Raw genomic sequence first — 13,460 nt, 5'->3', positions numbered from 1 at the left:
ATATATATATATAAAATATTTATTTGCAGCTTTAAGCCAGGTAAAACACAAACAGTATACAAATGTTGAATTTACATTCCTAATCTAAAACAGCCAACTTGCGCATTTCAGTTAATTCATGGAGGTTACTCTAAGGCGTTGAATCTTCACTGCAGCCGTGCAGGATTTTGCCACCTGCGCTGTAATCAAAGGATTATTTTCCATCAGACACTTCCTAGTCCATTCCTCCTCTCTACCAACACTCATTTTCTTTATCATTCTTGGTCCCTATTTATTTATTTGTCAAGTTTCTACCGCTCCCTCCCCAGCCAAAGCTGGGCTCAGAGCGGCTTACAGAAACGATAAAATCCAACAGAACAAGGATTAAAACAACAATTAAAAAACCAGCCCTAAAACATCAACACATAGAATAACATACATCCAAATGGTGCCCTTAATTTACAGGTAGCTACAGTAAGGGCATGCTGGAGAATAAAGCCCCAAAGAATAATATTAGGGGTAAGCGAGCAGGGGTGAGTACGTAGGGAGGTCAACATTGATAGAAAAAGATACAGTCGCTGGCCTCAACCATAAGCCTGGTGGAATAGCTCCGTCTTGCAGGCCCTGCAGAACTCTTTTAAGGTCTCGCAGGGCTCTGGTCTCACTAGGGAGGCTATTCCACCAGGCAGGGGCCAGGGCAGAGAAGGCCCTGGCCCTAGTTGAGGCCAGCAGAACACTCTTTGGGCCAGGGACCACCAGTAAGTTGGCATTAGATGATAGTAAAGTCCTCCGCGGCACATACTATCAACCTGGTACATTTTTATCCTCGGTACATTTTTATCCTCCAAAGAACTCAGGGCTGTATACCTGGTCCGCCATGTAATCCTCACAACGTCTCTGTAAGGTGGGTTAGGCTGAGAGTACGTGACCGGCCCAAGGTCACCCAGCAAGGATAACAGCGAAAGCGTAATAATCATGTTAATCAATCGCAGGAGAACCAAAATCTCAGAATCAGCAACCGGAATCCCTACTGAAGTCAATCCAACAACCTCAAAGACCTGGTAGAACAGAAAGGTTTTTACTAGATCTCTGGACATCTCAGGAGAAAGGTGGGTGGGCCTAGGAAGGACAGAAAAGGCCCTCCCTTCTTGCCGTCATCAGTTAACAGTGCATTCCTGGGCGGGGGGGAGAACACTTCTTTGGAGGCTGCGCGACCCCTACGCCAGTGTCCGTGCCACTTGCGCCGTCCAAAGTGGCATGGATGCCGGCATGGAGCCACTTATGCCGGCCCCCCTCAGATGCCAGCGCGGCCTCCCACCGGTGATCTCCCATTGCATAGCCCCACGCCGACATCCTGGGACGCGGAGCTGCAAGTGGGAATGCCCCCTAACACAATGGTGTTGCCGCAACACCATTCTCGATGGCGCAACATCGCTGTTTGCTATGGGGTCTTTCCTCCCATTTTCGGGTTTTTTTAAATAAAACCCCCTTTTCCCCCACTGCGGCGGCCACGAAACCTCATTGGGGGCCCCGCGACAGCGCCGCGACCATGCCATCCCCAGCTGCTGCTAGTCTCCAGTAACAAACTTCTACAGATGAAGGCATTAGTTGCTCATCTTAGCATGTGGGGCAAAGGGCAGGGCAGGGCATTTCATGGGGGGAAAGTTGGTCCTTGAGATATCATGGACCCAAGCCCTTTAGAGTTTGTCCAGTTAACATCAGCATCTGGAAGCCCCTGGAGGTCTTTCAATATTGGTATTATGTGGTCTGTACTGATGTCACTGGCCAATATTTGGGCAGCTGTGTTCTGAACAGTCTTCAAGGGCAGCCATACAAAGACTTCACTGCAGTAGTCAAGCTGGGAACCTGCCCAAGAATGCAAGGCAGTTGCTCACTTCATACGAGGGCACAATGGAAATATATGCCCTGCTGCCTTAACTGTATAAGCTTTTTAAAAAAAAAAAAAAAAAACAGAGACATACTATGACTTGACAAGGTCAACGTGTTACCAAGCGGCACCTAAGGCTACATTTCAACACCTGTCTTAATCTCTTTTCCATGAACTCTAACTGTGAATGTACCAGGTGATTTCTTTGCACAATAAAAAGGAATTTAACAGTCAGATTTCTTGGCCCTAAACAGAGAAGAGACGGTTATCTTTCCATTCAAAGAAAGCAGGGAGTTTACCCGCAGCACAGAAGAAATATTTCCCTGAATTATCTAAGTAGTTATTTGTCTCCGTGCAATCTGGACTCAGGAGGTCACTGAGCAGGAAGGCCAGTGTTGACAGCCCCATTGTGTATTGTGGACTACACAAGGTTTTACACAGTAACTTCTAAAGCGGCAGTCTAAAATATCCCCATTTTATGGAAGCAGAGGGGTTGTATGGACTTATTTCTTTGGTTTTGCATTGTTGTAAGAGTGGTCTTACAACAGGAAAAGAGGAAGACCCAACAGGAGATGGATTGACTCAATAAAGGAAGCCACAGCCTTCAATTTGCAACATCTGAGCAAGGCTGTCAAAGATAGGACATTTTGGAGGACTTTCATTCAAAGGGTCGCCATAAGTCAGAAGCGACTTGACGGCACTTAACACACACACACACACACACACACACACACACACACACACAAGAGTGGTTTGCTTATGTGAATAGCATGTTTATAGTTTGCGCGTTGTACATTATTGCACATTGTAACCGAAGTTATACAATACAAGTTGAGAGGTTTAATTTAGGGCTGATTTATTTTGGTTGCACAACCTCCGGGTAGTCACTGGAGATCTGCTATTACAATTGATCTCCAGCCGATAGAGATCAGTTCACTTGGAGAAAATGGCCGCATTGGCCATTGGACTCTATGGCATTGAAGTCCCTCCCCTCCCCAAACCCTGCCCTCCTCAGGCTCCGCCCCCAAAATACTCCCACCAGTGGCGAAGAGGGACATGACAACCCGGGGGGGGGGTGAGCGCCACCACAAAATGGCTGCTGCAGGAGGTGGAGCCAAAATCCAATAACATCCCTCTTTGCTTTGCAATTGCAGGAGAATAAAAAGAGCCGAAGGAAAGCCCTGGTGAGAGGAGGGGAGAACGAGAAGGGGGAATAAAAAGAGGAGCCTTGATGGGAAATGGAAGCACATGCCTGAGCGCTTACCAGTTCTCTTGATCTTCCAGCGGTTGCAGCTGCTAATGCAGCCACGGAAAACCCTTTTGTTTGACTAAAGGCAGCCAAAAACAAGTCCCGCCTTGCAATGGCCCTGCCTCCTTTCTGAAAGGCTTGGAGGGTGTCAGGGGAAGTATTGGCAGGACCCATGGTGTCCATGGGCACCATGTTGGGGAACCCTGCCCCAGCGGGTTGTGGACTTCAGATTTTTCAGGCTGGCTAACAAAGGTACTGTTGCAACTCCATACACAGGCTCTCTCATCCTTCCGTTTAGTTAAAATTTAAACTTCACTATTTTGTAAAAATAGCTGACACGCTCACTCGTCAAGAACGGTCATTGGTCGGTTACGCATGGGTACTTTCACTCACGTTCGCCCTCGGTCTGTCTCGGTTGTTCCTTGGAGTTATGCATGAGTTTTCCCTCCACTAGAGATGACCTCACTGTCAGCTCTCACAAATCCTGGGACTTCCCGTACCTCTGTTAACCCGATTCTTCCTTCTCCCCTGAGCTCAGCCCGGGTGAAATCCCCATGCATAAGGCAAAGCGTAGGATATGGGACGTTTCTCTCACAGAAAGAACTACAGCCAATTACAAAGCAGCATGTCAAGAGGAAGGGATTCAAATGCTTCCTGGGAATTCTTTCTGAGCAGAAGAGAGGCATTTAGAAGCAAGGCTTGGGTTTCTCCCCTCCCAATTCTTTTAGGGAGCTCTGTTTTGTTTTATAAAATGCTTTTTGACCCGGCACTTGGGTTTCTGCAGGGGGACGGGACTTCTAAGCACTGCAGCAAATGACAAAGCGGCATTTCAAGGGGCGGGGACTCAACAGCTTCTTGTTTTGAGCCTGGAAACTGCTGGTGCATAGCTCCGCGAGAAGAAAGTGCGGGTCCAGCGAGCAACGAACCTCCGGTAAAACTCCCACGCACAAGCACCCATTATTCCAGAGAACAAATAACATGCCAATTCCCCTTTCCCCAACCCCCTAATTCAAATAGATCACACAATGATTTCAAGCAGCGAATTGAACTCTGCCATCGAGGCCTGCCTGCCTCCAGTCCCACAAGTCACGTTCTGGAACAGGCTGGTAAAGAGCTGCTCGCCTGCCCTTGAGTAGCCATCGCCTCCAAATGACGAAGATGGAAAGCGTCTGAAAAACAGCGAGTCAGTTTACCATTTTTGGTTCCCACCCACCCCCCGGGTCATTAGAGCATCGCAAATGGTGTGGCACAGGTAAAGGTGAGCAGCCATGCTGATGCAAAAATGCTACATGGGCTCACAAGTTTTGCAAACCTTTTGGGACCAACAAATATGAAAGGATGAAAAACAGAGAACTCCCGGAAAGATGGTTCATGCGAGAGATTCAAAACCGATAAAAGGAAGTATTTCTTCACACTATGCATAGTTAAATTGTGGAACTCCCTGCCCCATTTTGACTAGCAGCCGTGGATAGCCCTCTCCTCCATGAACACGTCCACTCCCCTCTTAAAGCCTTCCAAGTTGGCAGCCGTCACCACATCCTGGGGCAGGGAGTTCCACAACTGAACGACACGTTGTGTGAAGAAATACTTCCTTTTATCTGTTTTGAATCTCTCACCCTCCAGCTACAGCAGATGACCCCGCGTTCTGGTATTAGGAGAGAGGGAGAAAAGCTTCTCCCTGTCCAATCTCTCCCTACCATGCATAATTGTACAGACCTCTATCACGTCTCCCCTTAACCGCCTTCTTTTCTCTATCCGAAGCAGGGGTTCCCCCCCCCCTACATGCCTGAAGCCCAACCCACCAAGGATAAATACTTATACTTGTCTCCACTTCAGCAAGCGAAAATAAACTTGGGTAATTCCCCATGTCGAAGAATTCGTACTTCCTCTGCCGTTTTGTATATACCCTGGGACAGGATGGCACCCATCATTTATCAAAGCAAGGACGTCATCACACACTACTCTATCCACAATATACTACAGCAGGAGTAATTAAGCATTAAAAAAAGAAAAAGTTGAGTCTTGCTGTGCCAACTGAAACTTGGAAGATCTTGCTTTTTGTATAGAGAGTGAAACCACATTCAATGCCTTTAGCTCTGCCAATATTTCAGCAGTTATAACCACCACTTCTCACACGACTATAGCCCGTTTCTTTAGGGTTGCCAGATCCCTCTTCCCCACCGACGGGGAGATTTTGGGGGCAGAGCCTGAGGGGCGGCGTGGTTTGGAGAGGGGCTTCAATGCCATGGAGCCCAATTGCCAAAGCGGCCATTGTCTCCAGGTGAACTGATCTCTATCGGCTGGAGATCAGTTGTAATAGCAGGAGATCTCCAGCTAGTACCTGGAGGTTGGCAACCCTACGTTTCTTAGTTATCAACCAGAAAATGGGAAACAGGGAATGATAGTTAAACCAAGTGAAAATCCATTTCTTATGGTATCTAGATAACTTGCATCTTCAAGTACTTGAAGGGCTGTCATATAGAGGAGGGTGCCGAGTTGTTTTCTGTTGCCCCAGAAGGTCGGACCAGAACCAACGGGTTGAAATTAAATCAAAAGAGTTTCCATTTAGACATTAGGAAGAACTTCCTAACAGTTAGAGCGGTTCCTCAGTGGAACAGGCTTCCTGGGGAGGTGGTAAGCACTCCTTCCCTGGAGGTTTTGAAGCAGAGGCTAGATGGCCATCTGTCAGCAATGCTGATTCTATGAACTTAGGCAGTTCATGAGAGGGAGGGCATCTTGGCCATCTTCCGGGCATGGAGTAGGGGGTGCTGGATGTGTGTGTGTGGGGGGGTGGAGGTAGTTGTGACATTCCTGCATTTTGCAGGGGGTTGGACTAGATGAACCTGGTGGTCCCTTCCAACCCCATGATTCTATGATCTCTCCTGTACATTTCTGCCCAACCCTTCCTCTTACAGCTGGGGGGGGGGCTTTTACAGTTCTCACCTCCCCATGTTATCTTTGCAACAGCCACCCAGCAAACTGGATCAGGCAGAGGGAGAATGACTGACCCAAGCTAACCCAGTGAGTTCCATAGCCAAGTGGGATTGTTGAACCCGGGTTCTCTCAGTCCCTGGTCTGACACTCTAACCACTAAACCACACTGGCTCTCCTTTTTGTCTGAGATACGTCACTGGTTTTTTTCACTTTGCAAAACAGCTGATTTCTAGCTCAAAATTTCTGCAAGCTCACAAACACATTTTGACTTCGAAGAGCAGATTTGTCGCTTGCTAATTGTTCTGCACAGCTGCCTGAAATCTGAGACCAGGATATTGGATCACTCTTCTGTCAAAATTAGTAACACAAGGTTAAGCCAAGTCTCCCATTCACCCCTTCCCTCTCCCACCATTGACATCTCCCACACTGGTGAAACATATTGTAAGCTCCTTGGAGCAGGGGCCTATCAGTTTGGGCCTACATTAAATCAGGCCTGCACAACTTCATAGAATCATAGTTGGAAGGAACCACCAGGGTCATCTAGTCCAACCCCCTGCACGATACAGGAAATTCACAATTACCTCCCCCCACACACCCCCAGCGATCCATACTCCACGCCCAGAAGATGCCCCCCCCCCAAAAAAAAACCCACCCTCCAGGATCCCTGGCCAATCTGACCTGGAGGAAAATTGCTTCCTGACCCCAAAGTGGCCACCGGGGTTAGGAAGCCATTTTCCTCCAGGCCAGATTGTGACCTGTTAAGGTGAGCATAGACAATGTACTGAATCAGAGGCATGAGAAACCCCTTGTTTCTTCCACCTGGCAAGGCAGGTCGTAAGGCAGGGTTGGCATCCAGCGTGGCCAGTGAATCTTTCCCCGCCACGGAGGTGAGAATCATCGGCAGCTAATGTCTGCTAGGAAAAGTCGAAGGCAGCAAGAAAAGAGGAAGACCCAACAAGAGATGGATTGACTCTACAAAGGAAGCCCCGTCCCTCAATTGGCACGACCTGAACAAGGCTGCGAAAGATATGGCGTTTTGGAGGACACTGAATCATAAGCCGTTAATGCACGGGAAATTTGGCCTTGAATTTGCCGCTTTCTCGATGCACTTTTTCCCCATCCAAATTCTCAAAACTCAACAATAAGCCCCCCGTGCAGAGTTTTGAGAATTCGGATGAGGGCCATGTGCACCGAGAGAGCGGCAAATCCAAGGCAAAGCTTCCCATGCATAAATGACCACAGGGTCGCCGTGAGTCGGAAGCGACTTGACGGCACTCAACACACACACACACAATGTCTGCAGATGAAGCTTTTCTAAAAGCCACAGGTGCGAGTCCAGCTGCTTTAGTATTGACCACTCTGGCCATCCAACCCATCAGCCATGGACTGACAGGGGCTTCATCGTGCCCCTAGTGGGCCACCGTACACAACAGGCTGGCCGGCCAAATCCCGCAGGCATTTGTTACACTGACCTGACCCTCGCCACCATTAACAACGAACTGGTTTCTTTGGAAGCCACTCACCTTTCATTGATTTGCGACCCGTTCCCAATAGAGTCAATGCTTCTTGGCCGGCCGGTGGGTTACGCCCAGCCACCTTCCGTGAAACCAAAGATGCAGAACGATTCTTTAAAAAAATGAAAAAAAGATTTTTAAAAATAATAATAATTAGGAACGAATGCATTCAGCAACCCATGCCGACAAGGCACGTCTAACGCCCTGCCTGCACCCGTCCAGTGTGAGTACAGAGCAAACAAAACAACGAAATTGGAACCCGAAACCTTGCCTGCTTGGGCGTGGCCTTCGCTGCCTCCTTGTCAGTCAGGTGAATCAGCTCTGTTTACAGTCTCCGCATGTTTGCCCATGACCTCCGGGTATCAGTTATCGGCTCCGTTGTTTGACTAACCTGCCCGGGGGCAGGAGCCAAGGCTCAGGTATAATTCCAAGGGCTTCCACTTAAACGGGGGATTTCTGCTCGAGACAGACGCAATGTGGGTCTAGACAGTTTCCCCTGCTGCAGGCTGCATGCTTAGAGGCAGTTCAGACTTGGATGTGACATAATTCCTTCTCCTATCCTTGCAAAAACACACACAAAAACGCCTTTCACGGCTCTTTCCCGAAGGCAGATTATTATAAACCATGCATGCGCTAACGCTAGTGCTGGAAGCGCACACCCCCTTCATACCCTTTGGGGAAGGGCCGGAGCTCAGTGGCAGAGCATCTGCTTGGCATGCAGAAGGTCTCAGGTTCAACCCCCGGCATCTTCAGTTAAAGAGACTAGGCAGGTAGGTGATGTGAAAGACCTATGTGGGAGACCCTGGAGAGCCGCTGCCGGTCAGAGTAGACAATACTGACTTTGATGGACCAAGGGTCTGATTCAGTAGAAGGCAGCTTCATGTGTGTACCCTGTACCAGACAAACAGACACTTGAAGCTGCCTTATGTCGAATCAGACCACTGGTCCATCAAAGTCATCAGTACTCTCTTCTCAGATGGGCAGCAGCTCTCTAGAGTCTTAGTTTTTCACATCACCTACTCCCTGATGGTTTTTACTAGAGATTTTGGGGATTGAACCTGGGACCTTCCGCACACCAAAGCAGATGCTCTGCTACTGAGCCATGGCCTTTCCATGTGGTTGTAGTGGTTAAGAGCGGCAGACTCTAATCTGGAGTTGCCGGGTTTGATCCCCACTCCTCCACATGAGTGGCAGACTCTAACCTGGTGAACCGGGTTAGTTTCTTCACTCCTCCACACAAAGCCAGCTGAGTGACCTTGGGCTAGTCACAGTTCTCTCGGAACTCTCTCAGCCCCACCTACCTCACAAGGACTCTGTTGTGGGGAGGCGAAGGGAAGGAGATTGGTAAGCTGGTTTGATTCTCCTTAAAAGGGAGAGAAAGCCGGCATATAAAAGCCAACTCTTCTTCTTCTTCTCCCTCAACGTTTATGTCAATATGTTTGCTAAAGAGTTTGGGGTTCCACATCATTCTAAAAGTCCGGCAGGGTGGTCTATTGTAGAACTTGCCAGTAGATGCCCACTATCAAAATTATGTTCAGTGGCTTATTCTGCATTTACTGGCCTGCATTCTACCACTTCACTCAACAAATTTGGAAGCCTTCATCCATCTGAAGGAGCTGTCCTCCAACTTAAGAGAAGAGCTCTGAAGTTGGAGGAAGGTGCGTTAGGATGGAGGACGGCTTCCGAATTTGCTGAGCGGAGTGAAAGGATACCTCTCTTAACAGTGCTGCAACCTTCCAAACCCATTAGCTTCAACACACTTAAGGGAGTGGAAATCTCTTTAGGGTAGCACTTTAGGTAAACCAGGCCGGCTCAAGTTGGGACTTGCCAAGTCAATATTAGCCACGTATGACGCCCTAATTTTTTTTAATCTATAAATTTCCACATCTTGATGGCTTCTGGGGCTACAAAACTGGCGAAGGGAAGGAGTCAAGCGTTTGGAGGGCCAAAACATGGCTGGCAGGACACCTTATTTATTTAAAGATATTTATACCTCTCACTGACCATCATGGATCCAAAGATTCCACTAGACTTGGATGATCACATAAGAACATAAGAAAGGCCATGCTGGATCAGACCAAGGTCCATCAAGTCCAGCAGGCTGTTCACACAGTGGCCAACCAGGTGCCTCTAGGAAGCCCACAAACAAGACGACTGCAGTAGCATTGTCCTGCCTGTGTACCACAGCACCTAATATAATTGGCATACTCCTCTGATCCTGGAGAGAATAAGTATGCATCATGAGTAGTATCCATTTTGACTAGTAGCCATGAATACCCCTCTCCCCCATGAACATGTCCACTCCCCTCTTAAAGCCTTCCAAGTTGGCAGCCATCACATCCTGGGGCCGGGAGTTCCACCATTTAATGATGTGTTGTGTGAAGAAATACTTCCTTTTATCTGTTTTGAATCTCTCACCCTCCAGCTTCAGCAGATGACCCCGTGTTCTAGTATTTTGAGAGAGGGAGAAAAGGTTCTCCCTGTCCACTCTCTCCATACCATGCATAATTTTATAGACCTCTATCAAATTGTGTTAGTCTGTCAAGTTAAACTTCGTCAATGGAACAGATCTTTTAGGGGGGGTTTTTTGTTTTGTTCTTTGCACTTCTGATATGCTCCTAGTTTTGGAAGATGTTATCCCGAACTGTCCCATTATTCAACCACAAAGCTTCTGGCCCACCCTACTTCATAATCTGCCTTCCATGGCCTCGGGGTTTCTATGGAAAGCAGAGCAGGAAGGCAAGCATAAGGAGGCCTCCCCAGATGCTATGAAGGATCAGGGGCACTGTTGCAGCTTTTAGGGTGGGTAGGGTTGCCAGCTTCCAGATGGGGAAATAAATAGTACTAGGCTCTTGCAATGCAAACAAGCATCTATTAATAATACAAAACTGTGCAATGAGTGAAAGTGCAAACTCTTACAAACGGAACGACAACATATACACATACAATACAGCTCCAAAAGGCTGCTCAATGTTCTACAAAAATTATCACAGAAGTGTTGTAATCAGTCAAGAATGACTTGAACTAATACATAAATTATCTCGAGAGTGAGCGCAAGACGAGAACGCGGCCCGGATGACCCTCACGTTTTCGCTGCTGCGATAGCAGCTTCTTCAGTCATTCGTCTTGAATTTCATATGCAGTTGCTTCTTAGCTATAGAATAAAGATTCTCAAAAATTGGCTCTGCTCTCTCTGCACCGCAAGGCTGCTGGCTTCCAAAATGCTAGATGGGGCCTGGAGATCTCCCTTTATTATAATTGTATTCCAGGAAATAGAGATCAGTTCCTCTGGAGAAAATGGAAGGTACAACAGAATACCCACGTTGCTGTGTGGAAGCTAGAGGGGGAAAAACACAGCTTCCCATCAGGGGAGGGGCCATGGCTCAGTGGTAGAGCATCTGCTTGGCATGGAGAAGGTCCCAGGTTCAATCCCTGGCATCTCTAGTTAAAGGGATTAGGCAGGTAGGTGATGTGAAAGACATCTCTACCTGAGACCCCGGAGAGCTGCTGCCCGTCTGAGTAGACAGTACTGACTTTGATGGACCAAGGGTCTGATTCAGTATAATCCAGCTTCATGTGTGAGCTGCAAAGCCAGAGCAGATAACCGGTATGAAAGCAATCAAAGTCTTCTCTAGCCTGTTGGCAACAACATGGGGCGCTCCTGGTGCCTCCCTGCCCCAATTATGGGATTCTCCCTCCCACGCCAAAGACTAAGCACCTTTCAGAAGTATCGTTAGACCTTGCCATTTGCACTCAAGGTTAAGTTGGAAGCGAGAAGGCAGATTTCGCTGAATTTGGTGAAATCCGTTTGACTGATTTTTGGACCCATCTCAAACTTTTCAGATGGGGCAAGGCTGCCCATCCAAACACACCTTGTGACAATGGGTTTAATTAAGGTTAGCTGATGGCTGAAGCAACATGTCAACAAGGGACTTCCTGGCTTCCAAGTCACATCCTCAGTCACCGCGCCGGACACAAGGAAGTCCTCAGATACGACCCTGTGTCATATTGTTATTCCTGATGCAATCGAGGAACACGGTCATTGTTTTTACAATGTATGAACTGTGACAACATCCAGTGGCAGCTCTTCCGTTGAGGCCAATTACAGGCAGAGTCTATCCAGTTAGTAGTAGTAGTAGAAGAAGAGGAGGAGGAAGAGGATGGTTTTTATATGTTGATGTTCTCTACCTTTTAAGGAGAATCAAATCAGTTTACAATCTCCTTCCCTTCCTCTCCCCACAACAGACTCCTTGTGAGGTAGGTGGGGCTGAGAGAGTTCAGAGAGAACTGTGTCTAGCCCAAGGTAACCCAGCTGGCTTCATGTGGAAGAGTGGGGAAACCAACCCGGTTCACCAGATTAGAGTCCGCTGCTCATGTGTAGGAATGGGTAATCAAACCCAGTTCTTCAGATTAGAGTCCACTGCCCTTAACCGCTACACCACGCTGGCTCTCACACATGAATATATGAAGCTGCCTTATACTGAATCAGACCCTTGGTCCATCAAAGTCAGTATTGTCTACTCAGACTGGCAGCGGCTCTCTGGGGTCTCAGGCAGGGGTCTTTTGCATCACCTACTTGCCTGGTCCCTTTAACTGGCGATGCCAGAGATTGAACCTGGGACCTTCTGCATGCCAAGCAGATGCTCTACCACCGAGCTACGGCCCTCTCCTTAACTCTGCAAATGCAGCTCAAAAGGGCTGAGCGGGAGGGCTGAATGGGGCATTTTTGGGTGGTGGTTTTTAGGCTGGCTCATTTCTATTTGCATTGATTTTGTCATCATTTGTGCCTGCTGCATCTTCTAGAACGTACAAGAAGCAGTGTTATACTGAAGCTGGACTATCAGGGTCAGGATCATCTCCTCGGGTGGGCAGTAGATCTCCTGGGTCTCAGTTAAACATCTTTCGCATGATCTATTACCCTGATCCTTTTTAAAACTGGAGATGCTGGGGATTGAACTTGGGAACTTCTGCACGCAAAGCAGACGCTCTTCCACCGAGCTACAGCCCGTGCTGCCTTGTATACCTAGAGAAAGAGTTATTAAACTGCTGAAATCAGCGCGCCACACATTTTCAGATAGCATGTTGGGAAAGTCTGGGGGTTTCATGGAAGGCGTTCCTTGATGAGAATGGGAGAGCTTCCCCAAGTAACTTGCCAACCAGAGTGGCATAGTGGTTAAGAGCAGTGGTTTGGAGCGGTGGATTCTGATCTGGAGAACTGGGTTTGATTCCCCACTCCTCCACATGAGCAGCAGAGGCTAATCTGGTAAACTGGGTTGGTTTCCCCCACTCCTACCCATGAAGCCAGCTGGGTGACCTTGGGCAAGTCACACTCTCTCAGCCTCACCCACCTCACAGGGTGTTTGTCGTGGGGAGGGGAAGGGAAGGTGATTGTAAGCCCGTTTGAGACTCCCTTAAGTGGTAGACAAAGCCGGCATATAGAAACCAACTCTTCTTCTTCTTCATTACTGGACTCCTCCAGCAACAAGCAGCCATGGGGGAAAGTTGGGTGTGCCCTTGCGGGCACACAAAGTAACACTGCCCCACATTAGCTGAATATGCACCTGGGACATTTCCCACGATCGTCCGCATCATGCTAGGGCTCCATGGCAGATATGCAGGGTTGCAGGCTTAGCTGTGCAGAAAGGATTCCCTGAAGGTCAAAAGCCTGCTGTACATGCAACGCTTTGAAAATTAAAATAACGCCATACAAATCAACTATGATCACACCCGATGTTTCCCCAGTGGAAACAGAATTTCATCGCTGGTTCTCTTTCATCCAGATCTCCTGCCTAGCAAGGATACCAAAACATTCTCAAGGACTGGAAACGGGCACACAACCCTGACGCGCGTGCCCCTTTGGATCTGCTCCTGTTGCCATTTTTCACGTGTGGATGCG

At 48.2% G+C, this 13,460-nt stretch overlaps 1 protein-coding gene across 1 annotated transcript in view; it reads right to left on the bottom strand.

The window, feature by feature from the left end:
• CORO2A (coronin 2A) overlaps positions 1 to 13,460 on the bottom strand; it is a 70,304-nt gene that overhangs the window by 22,332 nt on the left and 34,512 nt on the right. The gene's annotated exons all lie outside the window — the stretch shown is intronic.

The sequence above is a fragment of the Euleptes europaea genome, chromosome 4 (genome assembly GCF_029931775.1).
Source record: "Euleptes europaea isolate rEulEur1 chromosome 4, rEulEur1.hap1, whole genome shotgun sequence".
In the NCBI taxonomy this organism is placed as follows: domain Eukaryota; kingdom Metazoa; phylum Chordata; class Lepidosauria; order Squamata; family Sphaerodactylidae; genus Euleptes; species Euleptes europaea.
Note: the sequence above shows the minus strand (reverse complement) of the source record. Positions and strands in the feature narration are given on the sequence as shown.